This window comes from Lactuca virosa, chromosome 3 (assembly GCF_052849685.1).
Source record: "Lactuca virosa cultivar CGN04683 chromosome 3, Lactuca_virosa_CGN04683_v6, whole genome shotgun sequence".
In the NCBI taxonomy this organism is placed as follows: domain Eukaryota; kingdom Viridiplantae; phylum Streptophyta; class Magnoliopsida; order Asterales; family Asteraceae; genus Lactuca; species Lactuca virosa.
In genome coordinates this window covers 275,545,985-275,563,850 of record NC_136428.1, presented here as the reverse complement: position 1 = coordinate 275,563,850, position 17,866 = coordinate 275,545,985, and positions in this window count along the sequence as shown.

Below are 17,866 nucleotides of genomic sequence, written 5' to 3'. Positions count from 1 at the left end.
CCCCCTGAATGGTTTGAATGTGAGGATGATGCTCCCCCTGAACTTCTGAACCAGAGAGATTGACATCATCATCAGAAGGGAACTCAAAGAAATTTTCATTTTCATCAATGTTGAGAGGATTCGAGTCATCGAAATCAGCAACTGCATCTTGGAAGCCATCCACATTTTATTCAAAAGAGGGATGAGCATTCTCCCCCTCAACCTGAGAAGGTTGAAATGGTTCGGAATCAAATGGAGGGAGGCTTGGGATCAGACCGGAGACATTATGCGAGACAAGGGCTTCCGAAGTAGGGATTGGAATGAGAGTTGGTCTTGATCGAGATTCCGAATCAAGAGCGGTTTCGGAAGGACCAAAGAGAATTTCAAAGTCACATTCAAGAATTGTTTGAGGGTTCGGACATCCTGGCAGAGGAGCATCGGACTCCATAATGTGAGTTGTAATATGAGTTGGGCCAGAATTCCGAACGAAGTTGTCGTCGAAAGTATCGTTAAAGCTTTCTTCCAGAACACGAGCTCTCCGGTTAAGAACTCTGTATGCTTTCGATTTTGAGGAGTACCCCAGGAAGATAGCTTCATCAGCTTTAGGTTGGAACTTGGTAAGCTGATCACGGTTGTTCTTGATGAAGCACCTGCATCCGAAAACATGCAAAAACGAGATTGTTGGCTTCCGACCATTTATTACTTCGTACGGTGTCATGTTGAGGCATTGATTGATGATACTCCGATTTTGAGTGAATCAGGCAGTGAATACGGCTTCAGCCCAAAGACAAAGTGGTAGATTTGCGAAGTTCAGCATGGATCAAGCAGCTTCAACGAGGGTTCTATTACGTCTTTCGACTACACCGTTTTGTTGTGGGGTATAAGGAGCTGAGAAGTTATGGTCGATTCCTTTTTCTGTGAGAAATTTCTCAATGGTGGAATTAGTGAATTCTGATCCATTATCACTTCGGATTCTCCTAACTGGGAGTTTGATAAGAACTTCTATTCCTTTGATAAAATTGATGAGCTCAGAGGCTGTTTCAGATTTCAGCCTTAGGAAGAAGACCCAAGTGAACCGTGTAAAATCATCAACAATCACAAGAATGTATTTCTTATGATGAAGACTTTCTATCGTTGATGGTCCACAAAGATCAATGTGTAGAAGCTCCAATGGTTCCGAAATGGATTTTTCGATGATAACAGGATGACCCTTCTTCGATTACTTACTACACTCACAAGTAGCACACAAGTGATCATTTTCGAATTTGAGAAGAGGTAAACCTCTCACCATTTCGCCTGATACGAGATCATTCATGTACCGAAAGTTTAGATGAGCGAGCCTTCGGTGCCATAACCAACTGACGTCAGGAACAACTTTGGTGAGAAGGCAGAGTTGCAGTTTGCCAATAATCATGTTGATGCGAGCGGGTACATGTTCTTGTTGCGAAGCGACTTGATTAAACACTCTTTCCGGTCTTCAGTCATTACGTAGCTATACTTCTTCCAAAATTCCACACGTCGATTTGAATCAGTGAGCTGAGCAACACTTATCAAATTATGTTTCAGATCAGCTACATAAGCTACATTTGAGATAGAGAAGTTTCCATTGGTGAGGATCCTATAACCACGTATTTGAGAGTTGGAATTGTTGCCATATGTCACATAACCAGCATTTGGAGAAAGCTTTAGATCTCGTAGAAAATCTTTCTACCCCGTCATGTGCATGGAGCAAGCACTATCAATATACCATATTGTTTCTTGGTCCGAAGCACAAAGTGCCTGCAAAATTAGTGAGTAATGGAGTTTTTAGGCTCCGAATTAGATTTTGGGACGTAGGCATGGGCTTTGGACTTTGATTGTGACTTAGGAACAACTTTGTGTTTCTGGGTGGTATTTTTTGAATTCTTTGGAAACAGACAGAAAGCTAATGTCTTTTCATCTATCCAGTAGTCATATTCAATGACTTGAAGGTTCCGAACGGTCTTCTTCGGACCTTTGACTTCCGGAGTGTTGGTAACATTTGTAACCTCCGGAATTGATGTTTCATTAATGGGAGTTTTGACTTTCCACACAAAATTTTTCTTTGAAGATTTAGAAAATATTTTTTTCTTTGCATTTGTGGATTTGTTTGATGACACATTGGTTTTTGAAAGATTGGGTTTAAAAATTGTGCCATCAGATTTAACAATAAAAACAGATGAAACAGTCCGAAGAGAAGTGTTTTGGACTGTTGTGGCATTGACATGAGACTTAGGCTGAGTAGAACTGTTTATTTTCTTGGGTTCTACACGACTAGGAGATTCAGAAGGTCTTTTGAGGATCTTAGTGGGAGCAAAGGAGTTTTGACTAAGGGTTGATACATGAGAGTTCTGGGATAAACTTGGTTTGGAGTTTGCAATGAACCTGGAATCTTGTCTAGCCTTAACTTCCTTTTTATGTGCATTTCGAGCTTCTACTTTGGGATCTACAATATCCTTCCTATTCAGCATTGGTTTTCTCTTAGTGTGAGACAAGGATTTTGAGGTTTGTCCTGCGGATGAATTACTAAACTAAGGAGTAATGGGAACCAACTTAGTTTTTGAGACAACTAAGGAATCCGATTCGCAAGAATCAGAGGAGACACAACTTGATTTTTCAACTTTATCATCTAAGGATGCCCATACAAACTTAGAGGTATCAGTTTCAGTTGTCAGCGAAGGAATTTCTTCAACTACACAGTTGTTTGTATGATTACTTCTAGGAACATAATCTACGCAATTTGGAAGACTATAATGAAATTTTGTGGTCCGATTCAGGTCCAGGTTTATCAGAAGCAGAAGTGGCATGGAATCAGGACTCTTGACAACAATTGTTTTGAACTCAGGAATTAGGGACTCAAAATGGTCTGTAGTCTCCGGAAGTGGTGACAAGGGAGAAACAGGGGTGTCCGAATGTTTAATGTTCGGAACCTCTCCCATGAATGTCAAATTTTGCAATTCCTTCAGGGGACTAGCAATTGGTTTCGAAAACTCGCTTCCGAGACCAGGTGCTTTAGACCATGGAGGACGAAAATTATGAGTCATCCGAATGTTCGCTTGAAGCATGTCTACAAAATTATGCAAGGCATCAATCTTTGCATTGAGACGTTTGTTATCAGAAATTAAAATATTTCGTTCATAATAAGTGATTTCACATTTATCTTTCAAAATGATACATTCATCTTTCGAAATTACAAGCTCATGCTCTAAAGACTCGATTTTCAATTTTTTATCCTCAAAACGTAACCTAAGACGATTTAGTTCACAATCCTTCTTCTCACTGGTTTCTATGGCAGACTCATAGGCTTTATAAATGGTGTTCATATCTGTTTGGATTTGGATTAGATAATGTTCACATAGAGACAAGTCAAAATTATTATCAGAGATCATAGATTTTACCTGCTGAACGATGCTTCGACCTGGTGGATCGTTGGTGGCCATGTAGCAATAGTGAGGTTCAGCAACATTATCTTCATCTTCTGACCCAGAAGATCTGGACCTTCCAGTTACCATGTCATCATCATCCCCGGATGACCAATATCCTTCAACATCTCTTGAAACCGTTGTAACAAAGGCTTTTTCACTTTCAGCCATCTCTTGTGCTTTTCGGACGTAGTAGGCAGAATCCTTGATTTTTGGTTTCTGCGGAGCATCAGCCAGACAATCTTTAGAAAAAAGGTTTACATGTCCACACTTATGACACACAATTTTAGGTTTGTCCGATTTGGAACTCTGAGAGGGTTCCGAAGTAGAATTTGGTTTAGAGAGGTTCGGTTTGTATGCAGGAGGATTTTCCGAAGAGGGTTTTGGTTCCGGAGTTGAGTATGGTTGACGATTGTTCTGGTGAGGAGCATGGAATCAGTTTTGGTATGGTTTGTAAGAAGGATTGAAAGGACGTGTAACATCCGGATTTCCAGATATGCTATAAAGTTCATTTATATTGATTTTTATGGAGGGACTCGGCGAGTAGGCGCTCAGACTCGCCGAGTAGGAGCACGCATTTCTTGTCTGATTTAATGAAGGAATCGACGAGTCGATGCGTGGACTCGGCGAGTCCGCGCTGTAAAGTGAAACCCTAATTCTCGGGGTCTGTGCCCTATTTAAAGGCCTTTATAGCCTCCATTTGCGGCCAATGCACCCCTGAGAAACCCTAGAGAGCAGAGAGAAAGCTTGTAGAGCAAGAGGAGGGCTAATTCATCATTCTAAGTGTGTTTTTGCAAGAAAGAAGGAAGGAGGACAAACAAGGAAGATTGAGGAGCTCAGATCTATCACCCATTTGATCAGAAGAGGCTGATAGAGGTACTAATCTGTGCTCAATCTCGTGTATTTGGTGATATACTTGAATCTAGGGTTTTCTTATGCCTTCTTTGGCTTGGATTCGAAGTATGTGAGGTCCCAAGATGGAGTTCTTCTTAGATCTGGACCTTAAGAGGTCCAGAGAGTCCTATCTACCTTGCTTTTTGCTACTCCATTAGAGATATGACCCTAGGATGCCATTCTAGAGGTTATTTCACCCAAAGGAGCTTATTGGACATTGCATGAGTGTAAAGGTCGGACCTTTACGTGACTATAGTGGTTGCGAAGGCCAGATCTATAGGTTAGAGAAGTAGATCTGACCTCAGAAGGTCATTTCAGTGTTGCCATGGATGCAACTCGCCGAGTCCATAATGGGACTCGACGAGTCTAGTCGGGGTTGCCCCGCAATTCGTGACAGGTGTAACCCGTCGAGTGGGACGATGACTCGACGAGCCAAGAGAGGCTAGAAGGATTCAGAGAACCCGCATGGACTTGCCGAGTCGCCCTTGTGCACTCGACGAGTCGGGTCAAAGTTTGACCGTTGACTTTCGTTGACTTTCGTTGACTTTAGGGTTCTGGTCAAGATTGATTCAAGAGAGTTTAGAGAGGGGTAGAATGGCCTTCTACCCAATCTGTAGAGATGAGATTATGAGAGAATATTGATCGGGAATGTTATTTGAATAATAAGAGGAGGCTAGGTCGGGACGTTGAGCACGAGAGTTTATCCGACTTCATTGAGGTGAGTCTTCTCACTATACTGTACCTGGAAGGGTACCCATGTGTGATCGGAAGGTCTTGTATGCTATGAGATGTATGTGCTAAATGCGGTTATGTGATATGTATGTGCTATGTATGTTATGTATGGTATGGACCGGAAGGTCAAGATGATATGGACCGGAAGGTCAAGATGACATGGACCGGAAGGTCAAGAGATTACGGACCGGAAGGTCGATACGAGTAGGACCAGAAGGTCTACCGGGATTCGGGACGGAAGTCCCCTGAGACACATGGATCGGAAGATCCTACAGAGTTATGGCCTGGAAAGGCGTATGTGTTGTATGTGGTATCTTGGGGAACTCACTAAGCATTTATGCTTACAGTTGTTATGTTATGTGTTTCAGGTACTAGCGAGGATCGCGGGAAGGCGCCGACATGATCCGTACAAACTTATGGAGTTTATGTTATTGAGATTCTGGGACATGTTTTATTATGAAACAGTGGATACATTATGTTTTGTGATTATCGTGTGATTGAAAGTATGATTTAAAAATGAAAAATTGTTTTGAAAATTTACGTTGTTACAAGTTGGTATCAGAGCCTTGGTTTGAGGGATTCGGGTGCATCTTCGGATGAATCTGAACTCAAACTGAGGATTTGAGAAAGTTTTTCATAATATAAACAATTTTTTTCTAAGAAAGTAAAAGATTTTGAGAAAGGCAGAAGGAAGCAGTGTGTACGACCAGCCAGCGCCTGAACGGTGATTTCCCAAAAAATACCCTTACATTATGTGTTATGAGATATGTTATGATATGATATGCATGCTAGAGTTGGCTAGGTATTCATATTAGGACTAGAATGGCCTGATTTTGTGATGCCTTAGCCTAGGAAGGATTTTGCTGCTATGTGATGCTTGAGAGCGAGTAGGTAGCAGTGAGGAGCTGATGAGAGGTCTACCGAAGGGTAGCCTATGCCATTGAGATATAGAGTACTTGTGATCTAGGATCCTAGGAGGAGGACTTGGGGTGAACATTAATGCGGTGTGGACGGTAGTATAGGGCCCGTACTACTGAAGACACCGGACCAGTGCACAGTCCAAGTAAGAATCCTTAGGGTACTGGGGAACAACTAGGGTTGAGTTATCGAGCGCGAGTATGCTCGAGTGAGTCTTAGATATTATTATGTTGTATTTTAGAGACATCATGGTTGGGACATGCCACAGACCTGAGACGAGCGACGTGAGTGACGAGGAGCTTCGTCAGATGATCCACGATGAGGTGGCAGCGGCGATTCGAGCCGAGATTCCGGAGATGTTTGGGTCTATTAAGACCACATTGATTGAGACTTTTGATGAGCGGTATGCAGCGGTGACTGAGGCTGCGGCTGCTGCAGCTACTGTAGCTGTGCCTGCTGCCAGGCCTCAGGGAGGTGACTCGTTGTTGTTTCGGGAGTTTAGCAACACGAAGCCACCAGAGTTTGATGGGACGCAGGATCCGATCGCTGCGATGAGATGGATTTCTGATATCGAGGGATGCTTCTACACGTGTTCATGTCCGGAGCATCTGAGGGTACGGTTCGCGCTGAACCAGCTTCGCTTGGGAGCGAAGGATTGGTGGAAGTTCGTGACGGCGTGCTTCACTCTTGCAGAGATTTCAGAGGTGACCTGGGAAAGGTTCACCGCTATGTTCAGAGACGAGTATGTTCCCCCGGTGGAGAGGGAACGGTTGGTTCAGGAGTTCTTGACCCTCAAGTAGGGTATTGATTCTGTTACTGTGGTTACCAGGAAGTTTCATGAGAGGGCAATGTTCTGCCCTGAGCAGGTGTCTACTGAGCAGGCACGTATGAGCCGATATTTGGGCGTTTTGAGGAGGGATATTCGGGAGTTCGTGTCGAACTCGACTTACCGGACATTTGCTGAGCTCCAGGTAAATGCCCGGAAGAGGGAGATTGAGTTGGAGACTCAGGCCAGGGAGGAGGCCGAGTCTCAGAGGATGGATCGGCGGCCGACATAGTCTCAGCCAGCAGCCAAGCGGGCAAAGTCCGCTGATACGAGATCTGGGGGCCAGAAGGGCCGCACTTGTGGGAAGTGCGGAAAGGGACATCATGGGGTCTGTCGATCAGGTGCTTGCTACAAATGTGGCAAGGAGGGGCATATCGCCAAGGATTGCCCCAAGGGGTTTATGGTTTGCTTTCATTGCAACCAGACGGGCCATCGGAAGGCCGAGTGCCCGCAGTTACATCAGGGATCAGCACAGGGATATGCACCTGCTGCTAGGGTTACCGAGGTTCGGCCAGCGAAGGCCGAGGCACCGAAGGTTCACGGGAGAGCTTTCCAATTGACAGCGGAGGAGGTCCGCGCAGTGCCCAATGTTGTGGCTGGTATGTATTCTTTATTTATTTATGCTGAATTGAGATATTGTGCTTATATTATGATATGCGTAGGTACTTTTCTTGTGAGTTCTGTACCTTCCTTAGTGTTATTTGACTCGGGTGCAAGTCGATCATTTGTGTCGATAGTGTTTAGTCGGCACATCAGTAGCCGACGAGAGGCGTTGAGTCAACCTCTATGAGTTTCCATAGCTGACGAGCGAGCGGTGTATGCTACGGATGTGATTCGAGGATGTGTACTCGAGATCTTCGGTGTTGAGTTCCTGATAGATCTAGTCCCGATTGCAATGGGGGACGTATGTGTCATAGTGGGCATGGATTGGTTGAGCCGATTTGAGGCTGTTATAGACTGTGAGCGACAGTTGGTGACGATACGAGACCCTAGTGGGGGAGTACTTACGGTGTACGGCGAGGGTACCAAATGCGGGTCAGCGTTTTGTTCGGCTGCCAGAGCGAGACAGAGTTTACAGCAGGGCTGCAACGGGTTTGTAACCTATGTGATGGACACACGAGAGGCCGCTGGGAGGCCAAGTTCGATGGATGACGTTCCGATAGTGCATGAGTTCCCGGATGTTTTTCCCGAGGAGTTGCCGGGTGTACCTCCCGAGAGGCAGGTAGAGTTCCGTATCGACTTGGTTCCGGGGGCAGCGGCTATCGCCAAGGCGCCTTATCGCCTTGCACCGCCAGAGATGCAGGAGTTATCCTCGCAGCTTTAGGAGCTGCTGGGGAAGGGGTTTATTAGACCGAGTAGTTACCCTTGGGGAGCACCGATCCTTTTTGTCAAGAAAAAGGATGGTTCAAACCGGATGTGCATTGATTACCGGGAGTTGAACAAGTTGACGGTCAAGAACCGTTACCCATTACCGAGGATCGACGATTTGTTCGATCAGTTGCAGGGAGCGTCTTGGTTCTCCAAGATTGATCTGAGGTCTGGATATCATCAGATGAGAGTGCTTGATGAGGATATCCAGAAGACGACGTTCAGGACTCGTTACGGGCATTACGAGTTCGTGGTGATGCCTTTCGGGCTCACCAATGCACCGACAACGTTCATGGATCTCATGAACAGGGTGTGCAGACCGATGTTGGACCGATCGGTGATCGTGTTCATTGATGATATTTTAGTGTATTCGAGATCTAGAGTGCAGCACGAGGAGCATCTGAGAGAGATCCTCGAGGTATTGAGGACGGAGAGGCTTTATGCCAAATTCTCCAAGTGCGAGTTCTGGTCACGGGAAGTCTAGTTCTTGGGGTATCTCGTCAACCAGAATAGGCTTTTGGTCGATCCGGCCAAGATTGAGGCGGTTATGAGGTGGTAGGTGCCGAGATTACCCATCGAGATCAGGAGTTTTCTAGGATTGGCCGGCTACTATCGGAGATTTATCAGAGATTTCTCCAAGATCGTCGTGCCTCTCACCAGGTTGACCCGGAAGGGTGTTGCTTTTTCATGGGGTCCGGAGCATCAAACCTCGTTTGAGACACTTCGCCAGAGATTATGCGAAGCCCCGGTGTTAGCCCTCCCGGAAGGGATGGAGGATTTTGTGGTGTATTGTGACGCATCGATATCAGGGTTGGGTGCAGTACTTATGCAGAGGGGGCATGTGATAGTGTATGCATCGAGGCAGCTGAAGCCTCATGAGACGAGGTATCCCATCCACGATCTGGAGTTGGGGGAAGTGGTGTTCGCCCTCAATTTATGGCATCACTATTTATATGGGGTTCGGTGTACCATATATACGGACCACAAGAGCTTAAAGTATTTGATGGATCAGCCTAATCTGAATATGCGCCAGATGAGATGGTTGGACGTGGTAAAGGATTACGATTGTGAGATCCTGTACCACCCGGGCAAAGCTAATGTTGTAGCTGATGCCCTGAGCTGTAGGGCGGAGAGTGCCCCGATACGAGATGTTTGCTTAAGATTGACAGTGATGACACCGGTGTTGGACACCATTCGGGAGGCCCAGGCAGAGGCCGTGAGACCGGAGAACTGCAAGAGAGAGCGGGTGATTGGGCAGGTATCTGAGTTCGTTACCGATAGCCGAGGGCTAATGACCTTTCAAGGTCGGATTTGGGTGCCGTATGCAGGCGGGGCACGTACCATTCTGATGGAGGAGGCGCATAATCGAGGTTCTCGATCCATCCCGGAGCCACTAAGATGTATTTGGATTTGAAGAAAGACTATTGGTGGCCCTGTATGAAGAGGGATGTTGCATGGATTGTTAAGAGGTGCTTGACCTGTCGCAGGGTTAAGGCCGAGCACCAGTGTCCGCATGGCAAATTGCAGCCACTTGAGGTTCCCCAGTGGAAGTGGGAACAAATTTCCATGGATTTTATCACCAAATTGCCAAGGACCGCGAGGGGTGTCGATGCGATTTGGGTGATTGTCGACCGGCTGACGAAGAGCGCTCACTTCCTTGCTATCAGTGAGAGCTCTTCTGCAGAGAGATTGGCAGAGTTGTACGTGAGAGAGGTGGTATCACGTCATGGAGTACCGATCTCGATTGTGTCAGATCGAGATGTACGTTTCACTTCCAGATTCTGGAAGAAGTTCCATGAGGAGTTAGGTACGAGGCTGCATTTCAGTACCACATACCACCCACAGACGGACGGGTAGAGTGAGCGGACGATTCAGACGCTCGAGGACATGCTCCGAGCATGTGTGTTGGACTTCGGGGGAAGTTGGGACACGTATCTGCCGTTGGCTGAGTTTTCTTATAACAACAGCCACCATTCGAGTATTGGTATGCCTCCCTTCGAGTTGTTGTATGGGAGGAGGTGTCGGACTCCCATTTGCTGGGGAGAGGTAGGGCAACATGTGATGGGTAGCACTGAGATAGTGCTTCAGACGACATAGCAGATACAACAGGTTAGACAGAGGTTATTGACGGATCAGAGTCGTCAGAAGAGTTATGCGGATAGGCGACGATCCGAGCTTGAGTTCCAGGTGGGAGACTTCGTACTCCTGAAAGTGTCTCCTTGGAAAGGAGTGATCCGATTCAGGAAGAGGGGCAAGCTGGGGCCCCGATACATCGGTCTGTTCAGGGTGACTGCGAGGGTGGGCAGGGTAGCATATCCGTTGGAGCTACCTGCGGAGCTGAGCCAGATTCATGACACCTTCCACGTGTCTCAGTTGAGGAAGTGTATAGCCGACGAGTCGACAGCGGTACCACTGGAGGATATACAGGTAAATGCGAGCCTGAATTATGCTGAGAGGCCAATCGCGATCCGGGATTGGAAGATCAAGGTTCTGAGGAACAAGAAAGTGTCCCTTGTGCAGGTCCAGTGGCAACATCGGAAAGGGTCCGAGCTGACTTGGGAGCCGGAGCTGGAGATGCGGAAGCATCCAGAGTTGTTTGACGAGCAAGACTTCGAGGGCGAAGTCTGATTCTAGTGGGGGAGAATTGTAACATCCGGATTTCCAGGTATGCTATAAAGTTCATTTATCTTGAGTTTTATGGAGGGACTCGGCGAGTAGGCGCTCAGACTCGCCGAGTAGGAGCACGCATTTCTTGTCTGATTTAATGAAGGACTCGACGAGTCGATGCGTGGACTCGGCGAGTCCGCGCTGTAAAGTGAAACCCTAATTCTCGGGGTCTGTGCCCTATTTAAAGGCCTTTATAGCCTCCATTTGCGGCCAATGCACCCCTGAGAAAACCTAGAGAGCAGAGAGAAAGCTTGTAGAGCAAGAGGAGGGCTAATCCATCATTCTAAGTGTGTTTTTGCAAGAAAGAAGGAAGGAGGACAAACAAGGAAGATTGAGGAGCTCAGATCTATCACCCATTTGATCAGAAGAGGCTGCTAGAGGTACTAATCTGTGCTCAATCTCGTGTATTTGGTGATATACTTGAATCTAGGGTTTTGTTATGCCTTCTTTGGATTGGATTCGAAGTATGTAAGGTCCCAAGATGGAGTTCTTCTTAGATCTGGACCTTAAGAGGTCCAGAGAGTCCTATCTACCTTGCTTTTTGCTACTCCATTAGAGATATGACCCTAGGATGCCATTCTAGAGGTTATTTCACCCAAAGGAGCTTATTGGACATTGCATGAGTGTAAAGGTCGGACCTTTACGTGACTATAGTGGTTGGGAAGGCCAGATCTATAGGTTAGAGAAGTAGATCTGACCTCAGAAGGTCATTTCAGTGTTGCCATGGATGCAACTCGCCGAGTCCATAATGGGACTCGACGAGTCTAGTCGGGGTTGCCCCGCAATTCGTGACAGGTGTAACCCGTCGAGTGGGACGATGACTCGACGAGCCAAGAGAGGCTAGAAGGATTCAGAGAACCCGCATGGACTCGCCGAGTCGCCCTTGTGCACTCGACGAGTCGGGTCAAAGTTTGACCGTTGACTTTCGTTGACTTTCGTTGACTTTAGGGTTCTGGTCAAGATTGATTCAAGAGAGTTCAGAGAGGGGTAGAATGGCATTCTACCCAATCTGTAGAGATGAGATTATGAGAGAATATTGATCGGGAATGTTATTTGAATAATAGGAGGAAGCTAGGTCGGGACGTTGAGCACGAGAGTTTATCCGACTTCAATGAGGTGAGTCTTCTCACTATACTGTACCTGGAAGGGTACCTATGTGTGACCGGAAGGTCTTGTATGCTATGAGATGTATGTGCTATACGCGGTTATGTGATATGTATGTGCTATGTATGTTATGTATGGTATGGACCGGAAGGTCAAGATGATATGGACCGGAAGGTCAAGATGACGTGGACCGGAAGGTCAAGAGATTACGGACCGGAAGGTCGATACGAGTAGGACCGGAAGGTCTACCGAGATTCGGGACGGAAGTCCCCTGAGACACATGGATCGGAAGATCCTACAGAGTTATGGCCTGGAAAGGCGTATGTGTTGTATGTGGTATCTTGGGGAACTCACTAAGCATTTATGCTTACAATTGTTATGTTATGTGTTTCAGGTACTAGCGAGGATCGTGGGAAGGCGCCGACATGATCCGTACACACTTATGGAGTTTATGTTATTGAGATTCTGGGACATGTTTTATTATGACATAGTGGATACATTATGTTTTGTGATTATCGTGTGATTGAAAGTATGATTTAAAAATGAAAAATTGTTTTGAAAATTTAAGTTGTTATAGGATGTTTGTATTTCATTGAGAGTAGAGCGAACTCCTGTTGGAAACGGAGTTCAGAGTCCATGGCTTCGGAGTCATCAATAGGATAGATTTGGGTGGATGAGGTGGGTGCAGATGTTTGAACAGATGGAAAAATGGGTTTGAAGGGATCCGAAGTAGATGAGTTCGGAATGGTTGATTCAAAAGAGCTGACAAGGGCAAGAGGACCTCCGGAGAGTTCCCTTATGGTTTGAGCAACATTTGACTCATGTCCTTGAAGTTCATCAAAAAGTTGATAGAGCTTCAACTTTTTCAAGGAACCATTGCTTTGAAGACAAGATTTTACGTTTCCCCATCCTTTGCCGAGACTGTTTATGAATTTGAGATTGTACTCCAAAGGAGTTCGGACAATCCCATGAGCAGTCATGTTGTTCACCACTATACGATAAAGGTTAGAGGCTGAGGCCGCAGATTCACTAGGAGTGGTGGTGAAGGTGCCGAAGTCATTGACAACTGAGGTGAGGCGCTTGTCTTTCATATTTTCCGAACCTTCAATCAGGTCCTGAAGAGTGTCCCAAATCTCTTCGGCTGATTTGCATAGCTTGATGTGCTCAAAGAGTGAAGGAGGAACACCAAACACCATTTCAGAGAAAGCAACTTGATCAGCATGCGGCTTCTCTGTATCATCTGCAGTTAGAGGAGCTGGGCGAGTTTCATCTTCACGCATGAGCTGAGCAGCTGCATCTCATACAACTGTTCTTACAGGAACATGTGGACCTTTTGTGACAGATCTCCATATTTTTTCACCTTTATCTTTGGCCAGTAAAAATCTTTCCATTCTAACTTTCTAGTGATCATATTCTTCCACAACTAGTAATGGGGCACGTGTAGGGCCACCCACACTATTTTCAATTTGCATTGAAATCATTTGCTGAGGATTAGAAGCAGCCATTGAAGTTAAGATATCTTCAAGCTAAAGTGGTATATAGAAGAACTTTTATCCTTATCACATAAATGGTTGAAGCACCAAGGTGATTTCAAACCAACTATAATATGATCTTATGGATTCAAAGGACAACCACTCAAGCTCTGATACCAATTATGAGAACAAGATCGATGCACAGGGACAAGGTTTCAAAACTCAAATCTTGAGTGAATGCTTAAGATCAATGTCTGCTTGCTAATAAGTGTCAAGTCAAGCCTGGAAAGACCAGTCAAGTCTTAGATAATATATTCAACAAATGATCAAGTCATTAAATGAAGAATGAGAGTAAATGATCAAGGTAAATTTAATAAATGAAGAACAAGAAGAATGTTTGAAAGAAGTTTGAAATAACTTAGTAAAGTGCCAAAAGTTGAATGAAAGATCCGTTGTTGAATTGTATTGAATGCTCCTATAAATAGGAGTGAAGGTTACATCGAATTAACTAGAGTGCTTACATAGAACAGGACAAAAGAAATGATTCTGACATTCTGATTGTCCAAATACAACTAAAGACTAAGTCCTATGAAACGTTATATCAATACAAAGACAAATATAATGAAATGCACTAAGACAAAATAGAGTTGCTCCGGATCAGCATCCATTCCGGACATGAGAGTCATTCCGGAATGTCTTCAGTCTTCACATCTTCTTCTTTCCTGGTCCGGAAAGATTCCGGACCACTCTCCACTTGGAACATACACACTTCAAAATGAGTACTTAGGATTTCTAGAGGTTCACTTTCAGGTTCCAACATTAGTTCTGTCTGTTTGTTATACTTATGTGTTACATCCTCTCTCTCTCTCTCTCTCTCTCTCTCTCTCTCTCTCTCTTTCTCTCTCTCTCTCTCTCTATATATATATATATATATATATATATATATATATATATATATATATATATATATATATATATATATATATATATATATATATATATATATATATATATATATATATATATGTCTCGATCCAATATCCCTACGTCACACAGCCTGACGTTTCTGCCACCGACCGGGGGTGTGACATTAGGTGTGTAAAAACCAACAAATAATAAGGGTACATTTGACTCCAAATACACTAACTTAATGCACTAAAAAGTAATACAAGGCAAGCAGGGTCGAACCACAGAGACACGATATAAAAGTCTGTACCTTTTTGCGCAAGGTACTTTGGTCAAAAAGGGGGTTTTGTTTGAAAAAGCTAAATAAGGAAAATAACAATCTACTTTGAAAACATGCAGAAAAGGAAATAGATCTGTAAATAATTTGGTGGCACGGTTCTAGTTCTAGTTCTCAATGTTGCCATTTAACTTGATTATGACTTGATGTAATTCATGATTGCTATTCTAAGTTGGTACTAAAAGATATTAACACACTCTAATACCCCTCACTTTCCAAATTATCTAACCAAAACACACTCTTTGACTAGGCCTAGCTTTACTAATTCAATCTAAACACGCTCTTAGATTATACTGAGAAACTACATTAAGTTTTGTACAAGCTTCCCAACAATGTTCATTTCTTCTCATACACTCGAAAGTGTGAAAACATGTGATATATGTTCTACAATAAGAAAACCTATTTTTCGTTACCAATCATTAACTTTATAGAATGATTAGGTGCACTAAAAGCTAATTAACTACACAATAATTCCATTCATATCAGTGGTCAATCAAACATAAATCAAATTCAAGGATTCTAGTTAAAAAAACATAATCACTAGAATAGAATCATAAATCAAATGTCAAGACATATGCTTCAAGTCAAGCAATCAACATGTTTTGAACAAGAACAAGAAATTAGGGTTTCTTAGCTACACATGGCTAAGAACAAATCAACCAACAAAAAGTTGGAAATGGAAGTGTTTAATTCTTACAAAAGGAAATCCAAATTGTTTGCAATGATTAGTAGCCTTCAAGAACCCCTAAAAATATCCCAAAATCGCCAAAACTTGCTCCCAAAACCATCTCTGATGAAAAATGGAGACTTCCCTTATTTTATTAACTGCTCACGTGCTTTCCATAAGACCATTCGTTTTTAGCATCGTCATGCCTTTTTGCCCATGTGTTTTTTCCTTGGTCATGTGTTTTTAGCATGGCCATGCATTTTTGTTAAAAATCCAATAAGTCTTCAGACTTTGCTCCGTCTTCGGTCTAGCTTCACCACGAGCCATGTTTCTTAAATATGTAATAAAAAGGAAAAACATGACATGTGTCGGTGTGACATGACCCATGTTTCAAACGCAGTCCTTGGCTATGATGATATGCAATGACTTGGGTTATGTCTTCATGCTTTCTTCTATGACATGACCGGTCCATCTTCTCTTCATGCTCCAATGCTCCAAGCTCTAAGCTCCATTGTGCCTATAAAATTAATCAAAATTAGTGAAATACCAGGCATTCCGAATAAAGCATGCAAGTGCCTAAATATTTAACTAAATGCAAGAATTATTAAGTAGCATGCAATGAAAAGATAGAAATAGATATGCAAAATAGGTGCATAAAATGCACCTATCAGAGTGCAATACCTACTTAGATTACTCTACCAATTTTTTTTTTGTTAAAGTATGGTATGACACTTACTATTTTTTTTAATTTATAAATAAACTATACATAAATAAAAAATATCTAAAATTTTGAAGCAAAAGTTAAATAAAAAATCACATAAATATGATATCAACACCACACGGGCATAGGATTACTAGAATCGGTTAACTATTTTTGTTTCGAATCATGTCTGTGACCACTATTATTTGTTAACGTGATACCAACTTAGATTACACCTAATAAAAGATTCAAATTTTTTTTATTAGTGTGTAGTATGATACATAATTAATCAAAAAAAGATTTTAATCGATCGTATAAATCTAGATGATTTTTTATTTAATTTTTGCTTCAAAAGAGTCTTATTTATTGAGGTTGAGCTTTTAGATCCAAAGTCTTCATCAACTTTGGGAGCTAGAGAATGTATAAAGTTCTTAACTTGATGACTCATTATGGTAGTTTGAGATTAGGGTTGTTTATGAGCTTTATTTGGTCCCATGGGTTTTCCTTGTGGGTTTGAGTTACTCCAGGAGTTAGATATGTTAGATCTCAGCCTCTTTGTTGTTAACGATTCATAAAAATGTCATCTTGATGGTTGTTATTGGTCCATACATGAGTTTGGGTCGTTATTATGAGTATTGTTGGAAAAAAATGGATGTTGGGTTCCATTAAGACATGCTAAGGGTTAAAGTTGCAAACTTTACGTGTTAGAACCCTAAAATAGATGAGATCTGAAAGTTGGATCTTATGGATGAATGGATTAAGCAGTAAATGGCTTAGGGTGGCAAGCAGCTCAGTAAGTTAGGCGTACCAATGACCAAAAATTTCATTTTTAATATACTATTAATAAAACCATTTGTCTGAGAGCATAACAGTGTCAAACCATATCCCAAAATCAATGTATCAATAAACAAACATGTCATGATAAAATAATGTCAGAATACAATCTCAAGGAACATAGGTGCGGAAATCCTGGTGTGATGCGCTGTAGTCAGGCTGACTCCTTTCCCCTCAAAGAGGACGTACCTGAAACCAAAACTGAAAACCGTAAGCACGAAGCTTAGTGAGTTCCCCTATCATACCACATACCATATAATGAACATACTGCCAGGCGATTCTGGGTGCCTGACCTACCCTCCAGGCCATTCTGGGGTGCCTGACCTACCCATGTCAAACAAATCTGGGGTGCTTGACCTACCCTTCCTGTCTGTTTTAACCAGGCTTGGGGACTAATCCCTTAACTACCACTATAACGTAATAACATAACATAATCATATTGCTAGGCATGCAAGGGTACTGACTACCCCTTCGGTGTCTTTCAACCGGTATCTGGGGACTATTTCACCCCTACTACTACTAACATATATAAAAGAGCATCCTAACACATAAGAAAGTCAGATAGTAACAACCAGACAATTATCACAAAAACAATCATCGAACACACATCTCCTACTAGTGGCCGACATTGTGGCCTTAGACCCACTTCTACTGGAAGGTAACTCACCTCTCTATGTCAAACTGAACTGCAACCGACCAACTCCTGGAACACTGATCCACACATCAACACCTATAACAATGAATGGTCCAGTTTCCATCAATTACCAAAATGCCCTTAAAAGTCAAACTGGTCAACCCTTGGTCAAAGTCAACATTGACCTAGCTCGTTGAGTCGGCCCACTGACTCGACGAGTTCCTCCAGGACTCAAAACCATGCAAACCCGAGCCAACTTGCCGAGTTGCTTAACAACTCGGCGAGTACATGCTAATATCTAGCTGCCGAGAAAACCCTAACTGACTCGTCGAGTCTTCACACTGACTTGCGGAGTTCATGCAGAGCCAATATGACAATCTTCAACCGA